The sequence below is a fragment of the Anolis sagrei genome, chromosome X (assembly GCF_037176765.1).
Source record: "Anolis sagrei isolate rAnoSag1 chromosome X, rAnoSag1.mat, whole genome shotgun sequence".
Taxonomy (NCBI): domain Eukaryota; kingdom Metazoa; phylum Chordata; class Lepidosauria; order Squamata; family Dactyloidae; genus Anolis; species Anolis sagrei.
This window is the reverse complement of record NC_090034.1, coordinates 78,123,093-78,146,007: the sequence shown is the minus strand read 5'-3', so window position 1 is coordinate 78,146,007 and position 22,915 is coordinate 78,123,093. Positions and strand designations below refer to the sequence as shown.

Here is a 22,915-nt window from a genome sequence, read left to right as displayed (position 1 = left end):
CTCTGTGGCCCCCTGACTCTGGAACTCATTGCCTAGTGAGATTAGGCAAGCCCCCACCTTAGCAAACTTCAAAAAGGATCTCAAAACCTGGCTTTTCCGTTGCGCTTTTGGAGAGTAACCATACAACTATACTTTGTTGCTCCCCCTCAATGTTTGTCCCTATAGTACAATCCCCCCTGCTGTTTTTTATGAACCTCTCCCTCACAAATATTCTGCTCCATTCCTTTATCACCCTAAGTTTTTAGCATTTTATCTTGTACATGTGGCCTACTCATTGTCACTGTGATTGTGAATGATTTTTCATTGTATTTCTACATTGTTTACTTTATTCTTATGTTTTATTAATCTTGTTGTGTTGTTTGTTTTTTTGCTTTGGTTTTTATTTTATTGTAATGCACTGTTGGGCTTGGCTTCATGTAAGCTGCCCTGAGTGCCCGTTGGGGAGATGGTGACGGGGTATAAATAAAGTTTATTATTATTATTTTGTAAAACCCCGGTCTTTACTCTAGTTAGTTCTGGCCTGTTTGCATGTATGTGTATACATGAACAGTTCACTTCGAAAGGAATGCCCGCTGGTTGTCTTCCAAGTGTTTGAGAGTTGTTTTGGGAAATGCTTTGGACAAGCGATGCACCCATCCACAAATATGATTTCCAGATGAGACTTGTTGTGCTGTCACCCTGCTTCGTTCACAGAATATTTGAGGGTCCAGCCAACAATGCCACCCACTTGTAACCCTCCCATGCGTGCCTACCTTTTCTGTACTAGAATGTGTTAGGAATGGCCAAATGGAAATGCTTATTGATTGGTGTTGGGAGATGCCTTCGCAGAAGCAGCTCTGTATCTGCTCTTATGCTTATTTCTATGTCCAGAAGGTCCTATGAGGAATTGACATTATTGTCCAGGAATTGCGAGAAACTGCAGAAATCTCACGCTCCATATGGCCCATGTGTGGAATGGGAGTTGAGAGAATCAGTCATGTTTGCCTCTATTTATGTCCATACCTACATCTATACCTATACTAACACACAGAAAGAGTACAGTGTGAGCCCTGTATCCATGAGGCTGGTGCCCACAATGTTTAATTTATTTTCATCCCAAATATATATACTGTATATACTCGAATGTAAGCTTACCCAAATATAAGCCGAAGCACCTAATTTTACCACAAAAAACTGGGAAAACATATTGACTCGAGTCTAAGCCGAGGGTGGGAAATGCAGCAGCTACATTGCAAAATCGAAATAGATACTAATAAAATTACATTAATTGAAGCATCAGTAAGTTGAATGTTTTTGAATATTTACATAAAACTGTAATTTAAGATAAGACTGTCCAACTCCGATTGAACCATTATTCTAATCTTCTTCAATGTAAATGTGCTTATGTAGCCTTCCAATAATAATAGAGTAAAATAATAAATGTAATAATATCAATAATAGAGTCAAATAATGTAATAATAATAATAATAATAAATAGAATAAAATAATCTATATAAATAAAATGTAATGTTTGTTTGTGGGATTAACATAACTCAAAAGCCACTGGATGAATTGACACCAAATTTGGACACAATACACCTATCAGGCCAACAAGTGACCATCACTCAAAAAAAAAAAAACCAATGAAAAACACAGTGGAAGGGACTTAAAAATCCAAAAAATAAAAAATGCATTACAACGCATGCACAAAACCACATATATACACATATATAAACATACACACACAAAACACATATACACAGACTGGGCCACAGCAATACTTGGCAGGGGATGGCTAGTAAATGTAATAAAATAATGCTAATAACAGAGTAAAATAATAAATAACCTTGACTCAAGTATAAGCCGAGGGGCTGAAAAACTAGGCTTATACTTGGTCTTCTAATATGAGTCAGTAATGATTCTGCTGGAGTGTGACCACAGAGGTCTGCTGAGGGATCTAGAAATGCTAGAGAGATGTTCTCTATAGGCATGTTCCAGATCCTCCAGTGTAATTCTATGGTGTGATTCCACTGGAAGTAATTCATTGCAATAGAGTTCACTGTTATCCATGGTTTTGCATATCCATAAGAAGTCCAGGGATGTATCCCATGCAGATATGGTCACTGCATTCCGCACACACATATATCTGTACTCCTTCACATACTTCCAGAGAAGTGTGTCTTATTCCTTACTGGAATGTGTCCAGGGGAGAGCAATTAAAATGATAAAGGGTCTGGAGAACAAGCCCTATGAGGAGCGGCTTAAAGAGCTGGGCATGTTTAGCCTGAAGAAGAGAAGGCTGAGAGGAGACATGATAGCCATGTATAAATATGTGAGAGGAAGTCATAGGGAGGAGGGAGCAAGCTTGTTTTCTGCTGCCCTGGAAACTAGGACGCAGAACAATGTATTTAAACTACAAGAAAAGAGATTCCATCTGAACATTAGGAAGAACTTCCTGACGGTGAGAGCCATTCAGCAGTGGAACTCTTTGCCTTGGAGTGTGGTGGAGGCTCTTTCTTTGGAGGCTTTTAAACAGAAGCTGGATGGCCATCTGTCGGGAGTGCTTTGAATGCAATTTTCCTGCTTCTCGGCAGGGGGTTGGACTGGATGGCCTATGAGGTCTCTTCCAACTCTAGGAATTCTATGATTCTATGAATGAAACCAGTAAGAAAATCCAGACTTTTGCTTCCCGTAGAGACCAACTACATCCAGGAAGCCCAGTTTTGTTTCGTTTTGATCTGGGAGGTCCAAGTTTGAATCCTGATTGGATGGTTGTTCTTTGATACATCATCTGCTGCTTTTATATGTGAAATTGGAATATAGCCAGCATTTTGCAGGTCGGTAAAAAAGATTAATGAAGAAATATTCTTTGCATTTCGCACATTTAAAACAACATTTACCAGTGAAGCCGGAAATGAGAGGTAGCTATAGAACTCCCTTTGCAGAATGGTCAAAACAAACCCTGGAAACTTGGTGGCTTTTGTAGGCAAGCTGCTGCCTGCTTCTGTGGCTCAGTTTCCCTAACTTATTTGATGGCACACCCTTTTGCCATGCTTTGCTTGAAGAGCGTTTTCACCGTGGTGACATGGGCTGGCATGCCTCACCTTGTGTGTCAACATCATCTGGTCTCGAAGTTCATACCATGGCAAACCTCTGGGCATTAGTGTCCTTTCTGAGGGTTCGGGAGCAAGAAGGTAGGCATGGTTGTGTGCCTTTGTCTGGAAGGTGCTTAGAATAAAGTGGTTGGTTATTTATTTATTTTGTCTGAATTGGACTATTTACCATGTGTTTTCTCTAAGGACCTTCTTACACAGACTTGGAAAGTTTTTTGCAACATATTTATTGTGTAATATTTTGGCAATATCCCCACACCCACCCCCCACCCCCATCACCACTATTAAAATGGTCTGATATTCTGTATGTTGCAGGGAGGATGGAGATGTATTGTATAAGCAGTCCCTGAGCTACAAACATCCAACTTACAAACGACTCATAGTTAAGAATGGGGGCGAGACAACAGGTGTTTTGGTCTTCAACTCTCACAATTGTGGGAGTTGAAGTCCAAAACCCCTGGAGGGCCGAAGTTTGCCTATGCCTGCTCTATAAGCTGAAACTCTTTGCAGGTATTAGTACACCATGACATACAGGTATGACTATTTTACCTTCAACGATCACATTGTTTACCTGGATGGAAGCAATTGAATCTTACAGTGTTTGTTTATGTTCTGTTTTGTAGTGATTGCCATTTTAAGCCTTAATTTAAAAAAGAGCATAGTCGTGATATTTACTCTTTAGAAGCAAACAAAACAATGGAAGAGTGTGTCTTCAGTAACTAACATAGGTGCAATGGCCAAACCTGTCATGATGTTGAAGGTTTGAATTGTGAAGGAGAAATTGGTCAGCGCTTTACATATCCAGCTTCTTTTTTCTTTTTTTAATGATGTAAGGTAAAGGTAAAGGTTTTCCTCTGGCATTAAGTCTTGTCGAGTCCGACTCTGGGGAGTGGTCTTCATCTCTATTTCTAAGCCAAAGAGCCGGCGTTGTCCGTGGACACCTCCAAGGTCATGTGGCTGGCATGACTGCATGGAGCACCATTACCTTCCAGCTGGAGCAGTACCTATTGATCTACTCACATTTGTATGTTTTTGAACTGCTAGGTTGGCAGGAGCTGCGGCTAACAGTGGGAGCTCACCCCATCCTGCGAATTAATCCGCTGCCCCACCATGCCCCCTTAATGATGTATATGACAATATATTTTATTTCATACAGTTCTACCAAATATCAGTGTGTTATACATAACACATTCCACTTTCGTTCAACAGGCTGTTGTGATAAGTCTTCTTATATACATCTAAGGGCAGATATCTTCACTGTATCTGGTTGTGATCCTCAGGTTATGCCAGTCTGCTTTCGTACTATATTATTTCTAACACCCACTTTTTGCTTGATATTCAAGCACTGCTTCTTGTAAGTCAGTGTGTAGTCCAGAGTGACTCCCAGATATTTGGGTGTTCTGCAATACTCCAGTGGGATTCCTTCCCAAGTAATCCTCAGAGCTCTGGATTCTTGTCTGTTCTTAAAATGAAAAGCACACGCCTGCATTTTAGATGTAATAGGCAGTAAGAACACCCAAAGCTTCTGAGAGCTTCTGTTCAACCATTTTAAAGCTCCCTGTTTGAGCAGTGATGGCGTGATCATCAGCATAGATGAAACTCTCTGTCCCTTCTGGCACAGGCTGGTCATTTGTGTAAATGTTAAACATTGATGGAGCAAGCAGGCTCTCTTGAGGCAGGCCATTGAGGTATCAGCCATTGATTGAGGTTCTGGTTTGAGCCTGCCAATTTTGGACTCTCGCTTGCTGAGGTGTTCCAGCGAGTGTCTCTGTAGATCTTAGAAAACTATTTCTTGATTTAAGTCTTTGACGTGCTGCCTGATACCCAAACTAGGGATGAGCTGTAGATGTCTCTGCTTTGGTCCTTTCACTATTGGCTGCTACTTCCCGGCGGATGTCAGGTGGTGCAATATCGGCTAAACAGTGTAGTTTCTCCAGTGGTGTAGGGTGCAGACACCCTGTGATAATGTGGCATGTCTCATTTATTTATTTATTTATTTATTTATTTATTTATTGCATTTATTGACCGCCCCTCTCAGCCCGGAGGCGACTCGGGGCGGTGAACAACAACAAGGAAGACAGTGTACAGCGGGTCTAGACATACAAAACAGACAAATACAACACAACATATACTTATACTAAAAATCCGCTTCGTCAAGTCCTGGGGTCATAGCCAAAATTCGCAGTCCTAATTCATTCCAGTGTCAATTAACTATACTTAGTTGAAGGCCTGCTCAAAGAGCCATGTTTTTAGGCCCCTACGGAAGGCCATCAAGGAGGGCGCCTGTCTAACTTCAACCGGGAGAGTGTTCCACAGCCGGGGGGCCACCACCGAGAAGGCCCGCTCCCTCGTCCCCGCCAGACGTGCCTGTGAGGCGGGCGGGACCGAGAGAAGGGCCTCCCCGGATGATCTCAAGGCCCTCGTGGGCTCGTAGGCCGAGATGCGGTCTGCAAGGTATTTTGGGCCGGAACCGTTTAGGGCTTTGTAGGATAGCACCAGCACCTTAAATTGGGCCCGGTAGCAGATCGGCAGCCAGTGGAGTTGGGACAGCAGAGGCGTTGTATGCTCTCTGCGTCCAGCTCCCGTTAACAACATGGCTGCCGCGCGCTGGACTAGCTGAAGCTTCCGGGCCGTCTTCAAGGGCAGCCCCACGTAGAGAGCGTTGCAGTAGTCGAGGCGGGATGTGACCAAAGCGTGTACCACCGTGGCCAAGTCAGACTTCCCAAGATACGGGCGCAGCTGGCGCACGAGCCTGAGCTGTGCAAATGCTCCCCTGGTCACCGCTGAAACCTGGGGCTCCAGGCTCAGAGATGAGTCCAGGGTCACACCCAAGCTGCGAACCTGCGCCTTCAAGGGGAGTGCGACCCCGTCCAGCACAGGCTGTAACCCTATACCCTGTTCGGCCTTGCGACTGACCAGGAGTACCTCTGTCTTGTCTGGATTTAATTTCAGTTTGTTCGCCCTCATCCAGACCATTACAGCGGCCAGGCACCGGTTCAGGACTTCGACGGCCTCCTTAGTAGCAGGTGGGAAGGAGTGACAGAGTTGGACGTCATCTGCGTACAGGTGACACTGCACCCCGAAACTCCGGATGATCTCACCCAGCGGCTTCATGTAGATGTTAAACAACAAGGGGGACAAGATGGAGCCCTGAGGAACGCCACAGGTCAACGGCTGCGGCGTTGAACAGGAGTCCCCCAATAACACCTTCTGAGTACGACCCTCCAGGAATGACCGGAGCCACTGCAGAGCAGTGCCCCCAAGGCCCATCCCTGCCAGGCGCCCCAGAAGAATACCGTGGTCGACGGTATCGAAGGCCGCTGAGAGGTCCAGGAGCACCAACAGGGACACACTCCCCCTGTCTAGCTCCCGGCGCAGATCATCCACTAAGGCGACCAAGACCGTCTCGGTACCATGTCCCGGTCTGAAACCAGACTGTGCCGGATCCAGATAATCCGTGTCTCCCAAGAATACCTGGAGTTGTGAGGCCACCACGCTTTCCATGACTTTGCCCAAAAAGGGAAGATTGGAAACAGGCCGAAAGTTGTCCAATTTAGTGGGGTCAAGTGATGGTTTCTTCAACAGCGGCTTTATAATAGCCTGTTTTAGGCTCGCTGGAATCTTGCCCTCCCGAAGGGAGGCATTAACCACCACCGTTACCCACTCGGCCAATCCCCCTCTGGCCTCCTTAAGAAGCCAGGATGGGCAGGGGTCTAGGATGGACGTGGTGGGCCTCATTCCTCCAAGTATCTTGTCCACATCCTCGGGTTTCACAAACTGAAAAGAATCCAACAAAAACTGACAAGCAGGTGCTTGTGTCACATCCACGGAGACTGCATCTAATGTGGCGTCCAGCTCAGAGCGGATCAAAGCGACTTTGTCTGCAAAGAACCGAGCAAATGCTTCACAGCGCGCTGCCGAGTTGTCAGGGCTCCCACCCGTGGGAGGAGTTAAAAGACCTCTGACAACCCGGAACAACTCCGCCGGACGGTTTTTTGCAGACGCAATAGTGGCCGCAAAGAAAGTTTTCTTTGCGGCCTTTATTGCCGCGGCATATGCCCTCAAAAAGGACACAAACCGTGTTCGGTTTGACTCGTTTGGGTCCGATCGCCACACGCTCTCTAGAACCCTCTTCCTTCGCTTCATCGCTGCCAGCTCCTCAGTGAACCAAGGAGCTGGTTTAGCTCGGCTACTTGAGAGGGGACGTTCCGGAGCGATCTTGTCAATAGCCCTGGTCATCTCCCCATTCCAGAGAGCGACCAAGGCCTCGACATTATCACCTACCGCGGTGGCGGGAAACTCCCCAAGAGCCGTCAGGAATCCGTCCGGATCCATAAGCCTCCTGGGGCGGACCATCTTAATGGGTCCTCCACCCTTGCGGAGGGTAGGGGGCGCAGTGAGCCTAAATCTAATCAGGAAGTGGTCGGTCCATGGCAACGGAGAGATGGACAACTCCTCCACACCGCCACCCTGCTCCCATCCCTGACAGAAAACCAAGTCCAATGTGTGTCCAGCACAGTGGGTGGGGCCAGTTATTTGTTGGGACAGCCCCATGGTTGCCATGGCAGACATGAAGTCCTGAGCCGCACCTGTGAGGGTTGCCTCGGCATGGATGTTGAAGTCCCCCAGCACAAGGAGCCGTTGGGACTCCACAGCCAGGCTCGAGACCACCCCCGCTAGCTCAGGAAGGGAGACTGTAGTGCAGCGAGGTGGACGGTACACTAGCAGAATCCCTATTCTGTCCCGGTCACCCACCCTCAGGTGGACGCATTCGAAATTTGTGGTCTGCGGGATGGGGCTCCTGGTTAGATGGATGGAATCTCTGTAGACTACTGCGACCCCGCCTCCCCGTCCTCCGGCTCTAGATTGGTGTTGCACGGAGAAACCTGGAGGACAAAGCTGGGAGAGATTTACGCCCCCCGCTTCATCCAGCCAGGTCTCCGTGATGCACGCCAGATCTGCCCGCTCCTCCAGGATTAAGTCCTGAATCCAAGTTGTTTTTCCGTTGACAGACCTGGCGTTCAACAACACCACCTTCAAGCCAGAGGGCCCGCTCACCTGGTTACACCAAATTCCCTTAGGAGACCTATTGGGAATAGTTAATTTGGGAAAGCGGTCCGAATTAGGCCGAATTCGTGGTCTCCTTCTCCCGCATCTCCTCCTTCCCACCACGACCTCTATGGGGGCCCCTCGGCTAGTGGAACAACTCCCCCCCTCCATGCCGCAGTTATGAGCCATAAGAGTATTTCTCCTATGCTTGTTGTTAACCTTATTAGTTCTTGCCAGCATCCCCTCTCCCCCTCCTCCCCCCTCCCCACCACACTCTCAATCCCAGGCTCCGGGCCACCTCTTCTTCCGCCCCCTCCACCACACCAGAGCAGCGTAAACAGTATCCAAAGGGGGGCAGGGGGCCACATGGGTAGCGGCGATTCGGATGGTGGTATCGATATAGCCAGTTCTTAAAGTGCAAGATATCGCCAGGTCTTAAAGTGCCAATTCTTAAAGTTCTTAAAGTGCAAAAATTTCGGGAATGGTCCGTCAATAATCAAGGATGATCGTAAATTTCTTAGCAGCAACACACATTCAACGTTCGACACACTTTGATGAGTGCTAGATCTAAGGTGCTCTACTTAACGGTAAAAGTGCGGCACAGAGGGATAGGGAAGGGGTGAAAGTGCTGATGCAATCTAGCAGCAGAAAGCCGGCGCCTAGATGTTCTAAATCGTTCTTATTACAATGATAGCAATGACAACAGGACTACCGGACAGTGTTAGTTGATAATTATACGACTACCCGTATGCGATAATGGTGGTAGTTAACTAAAATTGCTATGACCCCAATAGGACTTAGACGGTTGGAAAATCAGCGGATAAGCTTCCGGAGTTGATATCTCGGGGGTGGGGCAGCATAGGTGGTTATTCACACTTGCTCAGTAGAGCACTCGGTCTCTCCTTCCGACCAGTTAGTTGGTACTAATGCAGAGGAGGCCGGGCCCAAAAACCTACATGGGCCAACTCGAGGTCTACACAATATTAGGTCTACACAATATTAGCACAAGGACCACACAATATTAGGCCAGCGCCAGGTGTTTACACAGGTCTACACAATATTAGGGCTACACAATCTTAGCACAAAGGTCTAGGTGTTTACACAGGTCTACACAATATTAGGACTACACAATCTTAGCACAAAGGTCTACACAATATTAGGCCACAATCTTGTGGCAAGGTGGCAAGTCAGTTGGCGATAGCCACGATGGAGGCGGCCGCACTGGCGAGGTCACCCCGGTCGCTGCAGCGATGACAATAGGACGACAATTGCGATGGAGAGGCGAGGCGTCTAAGAAGCTGCAGCAGGTGGCTCAGCCCAGCAGCTCCGCGATGATCCGGCTGCAGGAGGGCAATGGTGAAAGGAGAGGCGAGCGCCCAAAGCCCGACAACGGCCCAAGAGGCCCAGCAGCAGCAGCAGCCGCAACGGACCACGCCCAGGCCGCAGCGGCGACCCGGCCAAACAAGGCCGCAGCAGCGGGCCCGTCAAGCCGGACACCAGGCAACGCCCGCCCCGGCCCGGCAGTTCAGCCGCGATTCAGCGCTTCGGCGCTTCGGCGGCGGCAGCAGCAGCGGCCGCAAACGGCCAGGCAGCTCGACAACTCACCAGCCCTACGAAGCCAACAACGGCGGCGGTGACAATGGCGGTGGGCGGTGAGCCGGCAGACAGCCCGGAGATCTTCCAGTAGTGGCCGCAGTGGTGGTACGAAGCCAAACGGCCGCGGCGGCGGCAGCAGTGGCGGCGGCAACGGCGGTGGGCCGACGGTGGGCCGACAAACAGCCCAGAAATCCACCCACAGTCTGGCGGCCTCTGTAGCGGCAGCGAGCAGCCTAATAGTGGGCGCCAAGATGGCGGCTGCAGCAGCAAGGAGGCTGGGCGGCAAGCGGCAAAGCGGCAAAGCGGCAAAGCGGCAGCTCAGCCCGGAGGCAGCCCGGCAGGGTCGCCCAGCAACGGCCGAGCAACGATATTCGCCGCTCCTCAGTGGCCAAAGTTCCCCAGCCAAGTTGTTAAGTTTCCGCGGCTCCGCGTCTTGGGTGTTGCAATGGCGGCGGCGGCGTTCACAGCGCTCGCCCGCCCGCCTCCGCCTCCGCCTCCTGGTCTGCACTCCCTTGTGCTCCGGTCTCCAGACCTCCGATCTTCCTGGCCCAATGGTGTGCTGGCCTTCACGCTCCCCTAATTTTGGTGGTCGTAGGGGGTGAGTACTCCAGGGATTTCCCTGGATTACCTTCCTTTAGGGGCGCAGCTCCGTGTTGTTGCTGCTGCCCGCCATGACCGGAACCGGAAGTAGTCCGGTTAAGAGCCACATCTACTGTTTTAGCGTGGTGAGATGTGTTCCACACTGGGCATGCATACTCAGCAGCAGAGTAGCATAGCGCAAGGGCAGACTGTGTCTGGTTGTGATCCCCAGGTTGTGCCAGTCAGCTTTCGTATGATATTGTTTCTAGCACCCACTTTTTGTTTGATGTTCAGGCAGTGCTTCTTGTAGGTAAGAGCACAGTCCAGAGTGACTCCCAGGTACTTGGGTACGCTGCAATGCTCCAGTGGGATTCCTTCCCAGGTGATCCTCAGAGCTCGGGATGCTTGTCTATTCTTGAGATGAAAAGCACATGTCTGTGTTTTAGATGGGTTAGGGATCAGCTGGATTTCCCTGTAATAGGCAGTAAGGGCACCTAGAACTTTGGAGAGCTTCTGTTCTGTGGAGTGTTAGCTGCCTTGAGTCCCCACGGGGAGAAAGGCAGGGTATAAATAAAGATTATTGTCCTGCTTCTTGGCAGAATGGGATTGGACTGGATGGCCCACGAGGTCTCTTCCAACTCTATGATTTGATGATGATGATGATGATGATGAGGATTCTCTGTACTGAAAGTGGACTGTTTGTTTCCCCCATAATTTCTTGCTTCCCCTGGCCTTTTGTTATAAACATGGGAATGAAGTTCAACAGTGACAAATGCACGATACTCCGCTTAGGCAGAAAAAAATGAAATGCAAAAATACAGAATGGGGGACACATGGCTTGAGAGCAGTACATGTGAAAGAGATCTTGGGGTCCTCGTGGACAGCAAGTTAAACATGAGCCAACAATGTGATGCGGCGGGGAAAAAAGCCAATGGGATTTTGGCCTGCATCAATAGGAGCATAGTGTCTAGATCCAGGGAAGCCATACTAACCCTCTATTCTGCCTTGGTTAGACCACACCTGGAATATTGTGTCCAATTCTGGGCACCACAATTCAAGAGAGATATTGACAAGCTGGAATGTGTCCAGAGGAGGGCGGCTAAAATGATCAAGGGTCTGGAGAACAGGCCCTATGAGGAGTGGCTTAAAGAGCTGGGCATGTTTAGCCTGAAGAAGAGAAGGCTTCTTGCAGTGAGCGGTCAACCCTACTGTTTAAGGAGCTCCACTAGTGCCGTTCATTTTCCGGTCCCAATTCAAGATGCAGGTTCTTACCTACAAAGCCCTGAACGGTTTGGGACCTGCCTACCTGTGTGACCGCATTTCTGTAAACGAACCCACACAATCTCTTCGATCCTCTGGAGAGGCCCTGCTCCCGCTCCCACCTCCTTCACAGGCGCGATTGGTGGGGACAAGGGAGAGGGCCTTCTCGGTGGTGACCCCTCGACTCTGGAATTTACTCTCTAAGGACATCAGACATGCCCCAACGCTGGCAGTCTTTAGGAGGAGCCTGAAAACATGGTTGTTCCAGTATGCCTTCCCAGAATAGGAAAACTCTTAGCAATATGTCCTCAAATGCACTTTAATACTGATTTAGGATTGTCTGTGCACCCTCATCTTTCCTTGAAAATCCTATCCTAGCTTACCTTATCTTATTCATGCCTAGCATTTTAAATTTTAATTATTACATTTGGCCCGGCCATTGGTTTTTAAATGCTGTATGTTATTGTTATTGTTATTGCTTATTTCTTATTGTATATTTTTGAGTTTTATTTTATTTTATTTTAACTGTTTTGTATTGATTATTTGTTATTGCCTTTGTTTATTGATGTGCTGTGGGCTTGGCTTCATGTAAGCCGCACCGAGTCCCTTGGGGAGATGGTAGCGGGGTACAATTAAAGTTTTATTATTATTAAAGCTGAGAGGAGACATGATAGCCATGTATAAATACATGAGAGGAAGTCATAGGGAGGAGGGAGCAAGCTTGTTTTCTGCTGCCCTGGAGACTAGGACACGGAACAATGGCTTCAAACTGCAAGAAAGGCGATTCCATCTGAACATCAGGAAGAACTTCCTGACTGTGGGAGCCGTTCAGCAGTGGAACTCTCTGCCCTGGAGTGTGCTGGAGACTCCTTCTTTGGAAGCTTTTAAACAGAGGCTGGATGGCCATCTGTCGGGGGTGCTTTGAATGCAATTTTCCTGCTTCTTGGCAGGGGGTTGGACTGGATGGCCCATGAGGTCTCTTCCAACTCTGTGATTCTATGAATTCTACCTTCTGGAACTGTTTTTTTTAATGTTTTGAAAAAGTCATGAACTTTTTCTAAGCCTATAAATTACAGAGGTAAATTGGAACACAGACGTTTTCTTGTTTCTGGTCCGTCGTAAACTCTTTGCAGGGTTACTCCCATGAGAAATATGCAGAGCTAGCGCTTGATCAGCAGAGGGTGCTGACACAGGGTAAAGTCCTTGGCTGGGCATTCCTGCTGGCAACGGGTTTACAGTCCCTCCCATACGTTTTCATGTGTTGTGGTCAATGCTGTGCAAGTTGTATGAACTCCAGACAACCTACCTTTGGTCTTCTGTTGTCTGCAAAATAATATAGATCAGAAGGAGAGCTCTTCTTGGAGGAGATTTCAAAAAGGTTTGTGCTTTTCCAGCAAAGAAGCTTTGGTTTTGTCAAAGGCTTTCATGACCAGAATCACTGGGTTGCTGTGAGTTTTCCAGGCTGTATGGCCAAATTCCAGAAGCATTCTCTCCTGATGTTTCGGCCACATCTATGGCAGGCATCCTCAGAGGTTGTGAGGTCTGTTGGAAACTAGGCAAGTGAGGTTTATATATCTGTGGAATAACATCCAGGGTGGGAGAAAGGACTTTTGTCTGTTGGAGGCAGGTGTGAATGTTGCAATTGGCCACCTTGATTTGCATTGAATGGCCTTGCAGCTTCAATGCCTGGCTGGTTGCTGCGTGGGAGAATCCTTTGTTGGAAGGTGGGAGAAAGAAGTCCTTGTGTGTTGGAAGCAAGTGTGAATGTTGCAGTTGGCCACCTTGATTAGCATTGAATGGCCTCACGGCTTCAAAAGTTTCCAACAGACCTCAAAACTTATGAGGATGCCTGCCATAGTTGTGGGTGAAATGTCAGGAGAGAATGCTGCTGGAACATTGAATTGTTTTTATTGATGTATTTGGGCTCAGCTTCTTGTAAGCCGCACTGAGTCCTTCGGGAGATGATAGCGGGGTATAAATAAAGGTTTATTATTATTATTATTATTATTATTATTATTATTACAGCCCGGAAAATATGAAGGCACATTTCAAGTGTGTTTCAGGCCCTAATCCTGGCTAGCTATACCAGGGGTCCTCAAACTAAGGCCTGAGGGCCGGATACGGCCCTCCAACATCATTTACCCGGCTCTCACTCAGGGTTAACCTAAGTCTGAAATGACTTGAAAGTACACAACAACAACAACAACAACAACAATCCTATCTCATCAGTCAAAAGCAGGCCCACACTTCCCATTGAAATACTAATAAGTTTATATTTGATAAAATTGTTCTTCATTTTAATTATTGTATTGTTTTTAAGTGTTTTTTGCACTACAAATAAGATATGTGCAGTGTGCATAGGAATTAATTCATGTTTTTATTTGCAAATTATAATCCGGCCCTCCAACAGTTTGAGGGACTGTGACTTGGCCCTCTGTTTAAAAAGTTTGAGGACCCCTGAGCTAGATCTTTATTGTTGCTCTTCTCCAATGCCGTGAGTGTCATTCCACCAACCAGAGGTTGAAAAGAACAGTATCCCTTTCTTATGAAGCCCACCATTCCCACACACACACACACACACCCTCCCTCGTTTCCCCTCTTAAAAATGCACGCACATATGCAAAAATTCCCCCAGGAGGTTCTGGATTAGTTTGCTCCCTGTTAAACGTTCCTTTTGTTTATTTTCAGCAAAATGCATGCAGCTTGTCTAAATCTCCACTAGGAGGTATTTTTTATTTTTCAAAAATCCATACTGCCTCCTCCCGCTTCCCTTTCCGTGTTCAGTGCCAAAAGACCGAATCTGTCTTCAGGTCGCTAGGCATCAGATGACTGTTTTGGGGATATGAGAGGCACAGGATGGAGGAAAAGTGGCTTCCATGGGCCAAAAGAGCTCCTTTCTGGGCATTTAAGCACGTTCTTGCAGCTAGCACCAGTTGTTTGTTTGTTTGTTTGTTTTTTCATGTCAGGAGCAACTTGAGAAACTGCAAGTCGCTTCTGGTGTGAGAGAATTGGCCGTCTGCAAGAACGTTGCCCAGGGGACGCCTGGATGTTTTGATGTTTTACCATCCTCATGGGAGGCTTCTCTCATGTCCCTGCATGGGGAGCTTGAGCTGACAGAGGGAGCTCATCCGCGCTCTCCCTGGATTCGAACCTGCGACCTTTTGGTTTTCAGTCCTGCTGGCACAAGGGTTTAACCCATTGCATTACCGGGGGCTCCTAGCACCAGTAGCAGATAGGTACAGCCCTCAATGGAAATATATGCAACTCTCTGCAATTGGAGAAGTCTAGTGAAGCAGAGGGTATATTTTGCCTTTCTCGATTTGGGAGGGAAGACAGCTAGCTGAGGATATGTCTGTAGTTGATTATAGAATCATATTTATTTATTTATTTACAGCTTTTATATTCCGCCCTTCTCACCCCGCAGGGGACTCAGGGCGGATTACAGTGTACACATATATGGCAAACATTCAATGCCAGTTTTTGACATACAAACATATACAGACATACACAGAGGCTATTCAACTTTTTCTGGCCGCCAGAGGAGCTGTCGCTTTCATCATCCATCTGCGACGCTGATGAAGCACGTCCGCATTCCCCGCATGGAATGCTTTGCTGGAGTCTTCTTTATGGCCTCATAAATCAGTTAATTAAGTCTCCCCACACTTTAAGGTGGTACCTAATTTTCCTACTTGACAGATGCAACTGTCTTTCGGGTTGCAAAGGTCGACAACAGGCTACACACAATTGGTTGGAAACCCACTCCAACCTGGGCTGGCTTCAAACTCATGACCTTTTGGTCAGAGTGATCTTAATGCAGCTGACACTCAGCCAGCTGCGCCACAATAATAGAATCCTAGATTTGGAAGAGACCTGGTGGGCCATCCAGTCCAACCCCATTATGCCAAGAAGCAGGAAAATCATCTTCAAAGCACCCCTGACAGACGGCCATCCAGCCTCTGCTTAAAAGCCACCAAAGAAGGAGCAGAGGGAGAGAAAGTTCCACTGCTGAACAGCTCTCTCTCACAGTCAGGAAGTTCTTCCTCATGTTCAGGTGGAATCTCCTTTCTTTTCTGTAGTTTGAAGCCACTGTTCAATTGCGTCCTAATCTCCAGGGCAGCCGAAAACAAGCTTCCTCTCCCCTCTGTATGACTTCCCTTCCCCTCTTGATCCATGGCCCTCATCATGTCTCCTCTCAGCCTTCTCTTCTGTAGGCTAAACATGCCCAGCTCTTTCAGCCACTCCTCATAGAGCTTGTTCTCCAGATCCTTCATCCTTTGAGTTACCCTCTTCTGGACACATTCCAGCTTAGGGTCAATATCTCCCTTCAATTGCAGTGCCCAGAATTGGACACAGTGTGATTCCAGGTGTGGTCTGACCAAGGCTGAATAGAATAGAGGGGGAGCATGACTTCCCTGAATCTAAACACTAGACTCTTATTGATGCAGGCCAAAATCCCATTGGTGTTTTCTGCCGCCGCATGACATTCCTGGCTCATGTTCCCCTTTTTCACACGTACTGCTCTTGAGCCAGGCATTGTCTCCCATTCTGTACTTTTTTTATGCCTAAGTGGAGTCTCTTGCATTTGTCCCTGTCAAACTTCATTGTGTTAGTTTTGGCCCATCATCTCTCTAATCTGTGAAGATCATTTTGAATTCTGCTCCTGTCTTCTGGAATATTGGCTCTCCTTCCCCATTTGGTGTCATCTGAAAACTTCATGATCATGCCTTCTAACCCTTCATCTAAATTATTAATAAATGATCACTGGGACCGCAAGGGATCCATAGGCTGGGTGCTCTTCCGACTTCCCTGCCTCAGTGGGTTCTTTTTGATTCTTTAAATACTATCTAACCTTACCAGGTAGACTTTCAGTAATGCTGAAAAATTAATTTCCGGAGCTGTTTTAATTTTGCAGTATTTAATTTGATGCTTGCCTTAATTAACTGCTGGGTAAACCTTCTCCCAAGCTACTTTCAGATGCTTGCAATTGCTGAACTTGAGTGGGAAGATGGCCTCGGAGGCTGTCTGAGAAGGGCATCAGTGGAAGGGATCAGTTTCCTTCTGAAATTATTGGATGGACTGCTTGGATACATGCATTGGGTGAGGCATGGGACAGGTGTATTCACTACTTTTGTGAATCTCCTTGGCTAATTTAAATGGCAACGTACCTGACTGTATTCTCTGAACACAAAACCTGCCCTCATAAATCGGTGCAAAAAATTAAGTTGTGTTCTTGATACCTTGCTTAATGCAACCTTTTCAGAATCTTCAGTCACACTTGCAGTGTTTATTTTATGCTGTAGTAACTTTGAACACATCAAGCTTCTAGGCCAGTGTTTCTCAACCTGGGGGTCAGGACCCCTAGCGGGGGTCTCGAGCCAGTGTCCAAGGGGGTTACCAAAGACCATCAGAAAACACAGTATTTTCTGTTGATCATGGGGTTTCTCTGTGGGAGGTTTGGCCCAATTCTATCGTTGCTGGGGTTCAGAATGCTCTTTGTAGGTGAGCTATAAATCCCAGCAACTACAACTCCCAAATGTCAAGACCTATTTCCCCCAGCCTCCACCAGTGTTCACATTGGGGCATATTGAGTATTCATGCCAAGTTTCGTCCTGATCCATCATTGTTCGAGTCCACAGTGCTCTCTGGATGTAGGTGAACTATAACTCCAAAACTCAAGGCCAATGCCCACCAAGCCCTTCCAGTATTTTATGTTGGTCATGGGAGTTCAGTGTGCCAAAATTGGTTCAGTTCCATCACTGGTGGAGTTCAAAATGCTCTTTGATTGTAGGCAAACTGTAAATCCCAGCAACTACAACTCCCAAATGACAAAATCATCCCCCCCCCCACCCCACCAGTATTCAAATTTGGGTGTATCAGGTATTTGTGCCAATGTGAATGAAAATACATCCTGCATATCAGATATTTACATTGCAATCCATAACAGTAACAACATTACAGTTATGAAGTCGCAACAAAAATGATTATATGTTTCAATGCAAGCAGGACACAAACTATCCTCTAATGAAGGGCAGGGGGAAGGTGCACTCCTCACTTCATTCATTGATTCAGGGTGGCAAAATAAATCTTTCCTGGGCTCTTGGACAGTAGTACAGGAGTTTTGGAGGATTCTGCCACTCATTGACTGTCCTGGATACAGTTGATATGAGTTACAGTCAGAGGTGTATTCAAGGGGACACGAATTGTGCACGTCAATCAACCACCTGGATTATCCTAATTGGTGCACAAAACTGGCATGTCTCAGTCCTACCAGTAACTCAACATCCAGCCACTTCAGCTTTCTGAATACAGTAGAGTCTCACTTATCCAACATAAATGGACCGGTAGGATAAGCAAAAATGTTGGATAATGAGGAATTAAGGAAAAGCCTATTAAACATCAAATTATGTTATGATTTTACAAATTGAGCACCAAAACATCAGGTTTTACAACAAATTGACAGAAAAAGCAGTTTAGTACACAGTAATGTTATGTAGTAATTACTGTATTTATGAATTTAGCACCAAAACATCGCAATGTGTTGAAACAGCTGTGGATCTGGGCAGGAGGCAGACTGCATTGGATAATACAGAATGTTGGATGAGAGAAGGTTGGATAAGTGAGACTTTATTGTACCATTTTGAGCCTGTGTTCACTGTTGAGGTTTTGTTTGTAAGGAGCAATCTTAGTTGTGAAGGCAGGAGCTCCGCATCTGGCCTGGGTGCACCTTAATGCCTTGACAGCCAAAAGGAGGTGGGAGGAGAGAGAGAGATAGGCAAGAGGGGTGGATCATGGACTAAACATAGATGAGAACCAAAGGGAATGAATGACAAAGAAGAGAGAAGTGAAAGCGCAAGACAATGTGAGGAAAGGGAAGTGGGCAAAAAGAGTCATGTAGAGTGGGACAACCAAGTAAGTCACAAGCCAGAACCTGGAAATGTACAGGTAATACTAGTTAATGCTGAGGTTCCCTTAGACTTGGTTTATAGCACTCTGTGGAGCAGAGGTCCCCACACTTTTTAAGCCGAGGGATGGTTCACGGTCTTTCAGACTGTTGGGGGTCGGGGTGGACTATAGATTTCTACTGAAACGGTGCACAAAACTTTTATCAACAGTCATGATGGTGTCACCTAATGTGGTTTGCACCCTCCACATCTCACTAGTGAGTCTACTGCGGACACTCCATTTCCTGCTTTCCTTTGTGGTCAGAACTGTCAGTTTTATCTTAGTCCTGGCTTCCTTTTTAACCTGTTCTCAATCTTCATGCCTTTAGCCCATGGTTGCTCAATTTGGTTAGAAGTTTTGGGTTGAAAGGCTTTGTCAGAGAAGGGGAGACTTCCGTCTTCTGATAAGAGTTAAGGTACATTACTCACATTGACCTATATATAAGTCAGCCCACTCAGTTGTTTTTTATTAAAACTTCTAGACTTATACGTGAGTATATAGCAGGCATGGGCAAACTTTGGCCCTCCAGGCGATTTGGACTTTCAACAATTTCTAATAGCCTCAGGTTCTTTCCTTTTCCCCCTCAGCCACTAAAGTGGAAAAAGAAAAGGAAGGGGTCTGAGGCTGTTAGGAATTATGGGAGTTGAAGTCCAAAACACCTGGAGGGCCAAAGTTTGCCCATGCCTGATATATAGGGTACTCACTTTTTGGTGAACCAAACATTTTCCCTGCTTTATGTACAATAATGTATTTTACTCAGGAGCTGGCAATTTTGGTTTGGTGGTGAACTGCCAAGACTTGTTAAGGAAGGAAAGCAGCTACTAAAGGAGTTGAAATAGATGCAAACTAGTACAGTCGAGTCTCACTTTTCCAGCATAAACAGGCCGACAGAATATTGGATAAATGAAAATATTGAATAATAAGGAGGGATGAAGGAAAAGCCTATTAAACACCAAATTATGTTATGATTTTACAAATTAAGCACCAAAACATCATGTTTTACAACAAATGGACAGAAAAAGCACTTCAATACACCGTAACGTTATGTAGTAATTACTGCATTGACGAATTTAGCACCAAAACATCACAATGTATTGAAACAGCTGTGGATCCGGACCGGAGGCAGGCTGCATTGGATAATTCAGAACGTTGGATGAGCGAAGCTTGGATAAGTAAGACACTACTGTATGTGGAAATACATTGGCAGGTGGATGGAGGCAAAGCTCATCCAACACAGCCTTTGATAAGAAACTACTTTCTCTAAAGTCTTTTTACACCTGTGCATCCCTTGCCCTTTTCCATTTTGTTGTAGTTTAGCTGGAAATGGCTTTCATGGCCTGAATCACTGGGTTGTTGTAGGTTTTTTCGGGCTATATGGCCATGTTCTAGAGGCATTCTCTCCTGACATTTCGCCTGCATCTATGGCAGGCATCCTCAGAGATAGTGAGGTCTGTTGGAACTAGGAAAAAGGGTTTATATATCTGTGGAATGACCAGGGTAGGACAAAGAACTCTTGTCTGTTGGCGGTAGGTGTGAATATTTCAACTGACCACCTTGATTAGCATTTGATGTCCTGGCAGTGCCTGTGGCAATCTTTTGTTGTGAGGTGATTAGATGTCCCTGATTGTTTCCTGCCTGTCGTTTTGCTGTTGTAATTTTAGAGTTTTTTAATACTGGTAGCCAGATTTTGTTCATTTTCATGGTCTCTTCCTTTCTGTTGAAATTGTCCACATGCTTGTGGATTTCAATGGCTTCTCTGTGTAGTCTGACATGGTGGTTGTGAGAGTGGTCCAGCATTTCTGTATTCTTAAATAAAATGCTGTGTCCAGGTTGGTTCATCAGGTGCTCTGCCATGGCTGACTTCTCTGATTGAAGTAGTCTGTAGTGCCTTTCATGTTCCTTGATTCGTGTTTGGACAATGCTGCGTTTGGTGGTCCCTATGTAGACTTGTCCACAGCTGCATGGTATATGGTAGACTCCTGCAGAAGTGAAAGGATCCCTCTTGTGCTTTGCTGAACATTTGTTGGATTTTCTTGGTGGGTCTGTAGGTAGTTTGTATGTTGTGTTTCCTCATCAGCTTCCCTATGCGGTCAGTGGTTCCCTTGATGTGTGGCAAGAACACTTCTCCTCTGGGTGGATCTCTAAAATTGCAACAGCAAAACAACAGGCAGGAAACAATCTGGGACATCTAATCACCTCTCAACAAAAGATTGCCCCAGGCACTGCCAGGCCACCAAATGCTAATCAAGGTGGTCAGTTGAAACATTCACACCTAGCTCCAGCAGACAAGAGTCCTTTGTCCCACCCTGGTCATTCCACAGATATATAAACCCTTTTTCCTAGTTCCAACAGACCTCATTATCTCTGAGGATGCTTGCCATAGATGCAGGCGAAACATCAGGAGAGAATGCCTCTAGAACATGGCCATATAGCCTGAAAAAACCTACAACAACTTAGCTGGAAATGTTTATCAGTATCATCAATGGAGGGTAGTAAAGCCATTGGTGTTAGGGCGCAGATATACCTTTGGTTAACAATGTACAAACAATGCTTGACTTGAGAAAGAGCAGGATTGTGGTGTAGAAACCTATCCGTATGCTTTCCTTGTTATTTCTGCCTTCTGGTGCCTCGTTTTCTATTAAAGAAGTAAAGTCTAGAAATACCCCCACTTTGTGAACTGCACTATACTTGTACTTTGCAGTGGAGCAGTGGCAGGTATTTTCAATACCAAATAGAAGCTGTTGGGAAACTGGGTTTGTACAAGACGATTTTGGGCTACAGCTCCAGAAATTCCCTAGCAACTGAGGAAAGCTGGAAGTTGTAATCCAAAAAGTAAAAACAAAAACAAACACACACACACATTCCGAAGAAAAATATGAAAACTTCCCATTAGTTTTAAGTCCTTGCCTTGAAAGAGATTGGGAATACTGCTGAAAGTATATTTGGCCTCTGGCGCATTTCCAAAAAAAGGAGGAGGTTCATTTTGGAGGAATTGCTGTGGCTTTCTTGTCCTTGGTTGTCTGATTGTGGGGTAGACATGGCGTGGAGGAGGATCTTAGCAAGCATGATAGCACTTCTAGAAAGGATATGGTATCTTTTAAATGGGGATAAAAAGTAGCCTTGGTTGTGAAGAGTCTGGGCTGTGTTTATGCCCGTAGATTTATATGAAAGGTCTTCTTCATCACTGAAACAATAGTAAAAACGTTTGCTCGGTTTTAACAGAAAAAAGGTATCTACTGAAGATCACTTTATGTTGGGTCGGCAGAGACAAGGAGAAGACTAGACTAGCCTTCTAAAACATTTCATAGAATAAGGTTTGCAGCCTGCAGTTGGGTGTATCCATTAGATTCTTTATAGCTAACCCCATTTATTTCTTAAGCCAAGTTTCTATTCCTTGAAGAAACAGATTAAAACATTGGAAAAACCGATATAGTTGGGGTTAGGAGTAAGATTTCCCAGTAGAAAATAGATGTTGACACCTAGTCCGAACTCTCCTTTCTTCTCATGTGCCTGGGCAAAGTATGAAATGTTGGCTCCTACCTTTAAAGCCCTACATCAGGCATGGGCCAACTTCGGCCCTCCCTCTATGTGTTTTGGACTCCAACTCCCACAATTCCTAACAGCCTACTATTCTGTGTGGGAAGTTTGGCCCAATTCTATCACTGGTGAGGTTCAGAATGCTCTTTGATTATAGATGAACTATAAATCCCAGCAACTACAACTCCCAAATGTCAAGTTCTATTTCCCCCAAACTCCACCCGTGTTCACATTTGGGAATATTGGGTATACATGCCAAGTTATGTCCAGATCCATCATTGTTTGAGTCCAGAGTGCTCTCTGGATGTAGGTGAACCACAACTCCAAAAATCAAGGTCAATGCCCACCAAACACTTCCAGTATTTTCTGTTGGCCATTTCTGTTGGAGGTCTGTGTGCCAAGTTTGGTTCAATTTCATCGCTGGTGGAATTCAGAATGCTCTTTGATTGTAGGTGAACTATAAATCCCAGCAACTACAACTACCAAATGTCAAGCTCTATTTTCCCCAAACACCACCAGTGTTCATTTGGCCATACACTGTATTGAATATTCATGCCAAGTTTGGTCCAGATCCATCATTGTTTGAGTCCACAGTGCTCTCTGGATGTAGGTGAACTACATCTCCAAAACTCAAGATCAATGCCCACCATACCCTTCCGTATTTTCTGTTGATCATGGGAGTTCTGTGTGCCAAGTTTGGTTCAATTCTATTATTGGTGGAGTTCAGAATGCGCTTTGATTGTAGGTTAACTATAAATCTCAGCAACTACAACTCCCAAATGTCTAGCTGTACTTTCCCCAAACACCACCAGTTTTCACATTTGGGCATACACTGTATTGAATATTCATGCCAAGTTTGG

General features: G+C 46.0%; 1 protein-coding gene across 2 annotated transcripts in view; it reads left to right on the top strand.

Moving 5' to 3' along the window:
- Positions 1-22,915, top strand: part of AHDC1 (AT-hook DNA binding motif containing 1) — a 366,391-nt gene that overhangs the window by 112,308 nt on the left and 231,168 nt on the right. The window lies entirely within an intron of this gene.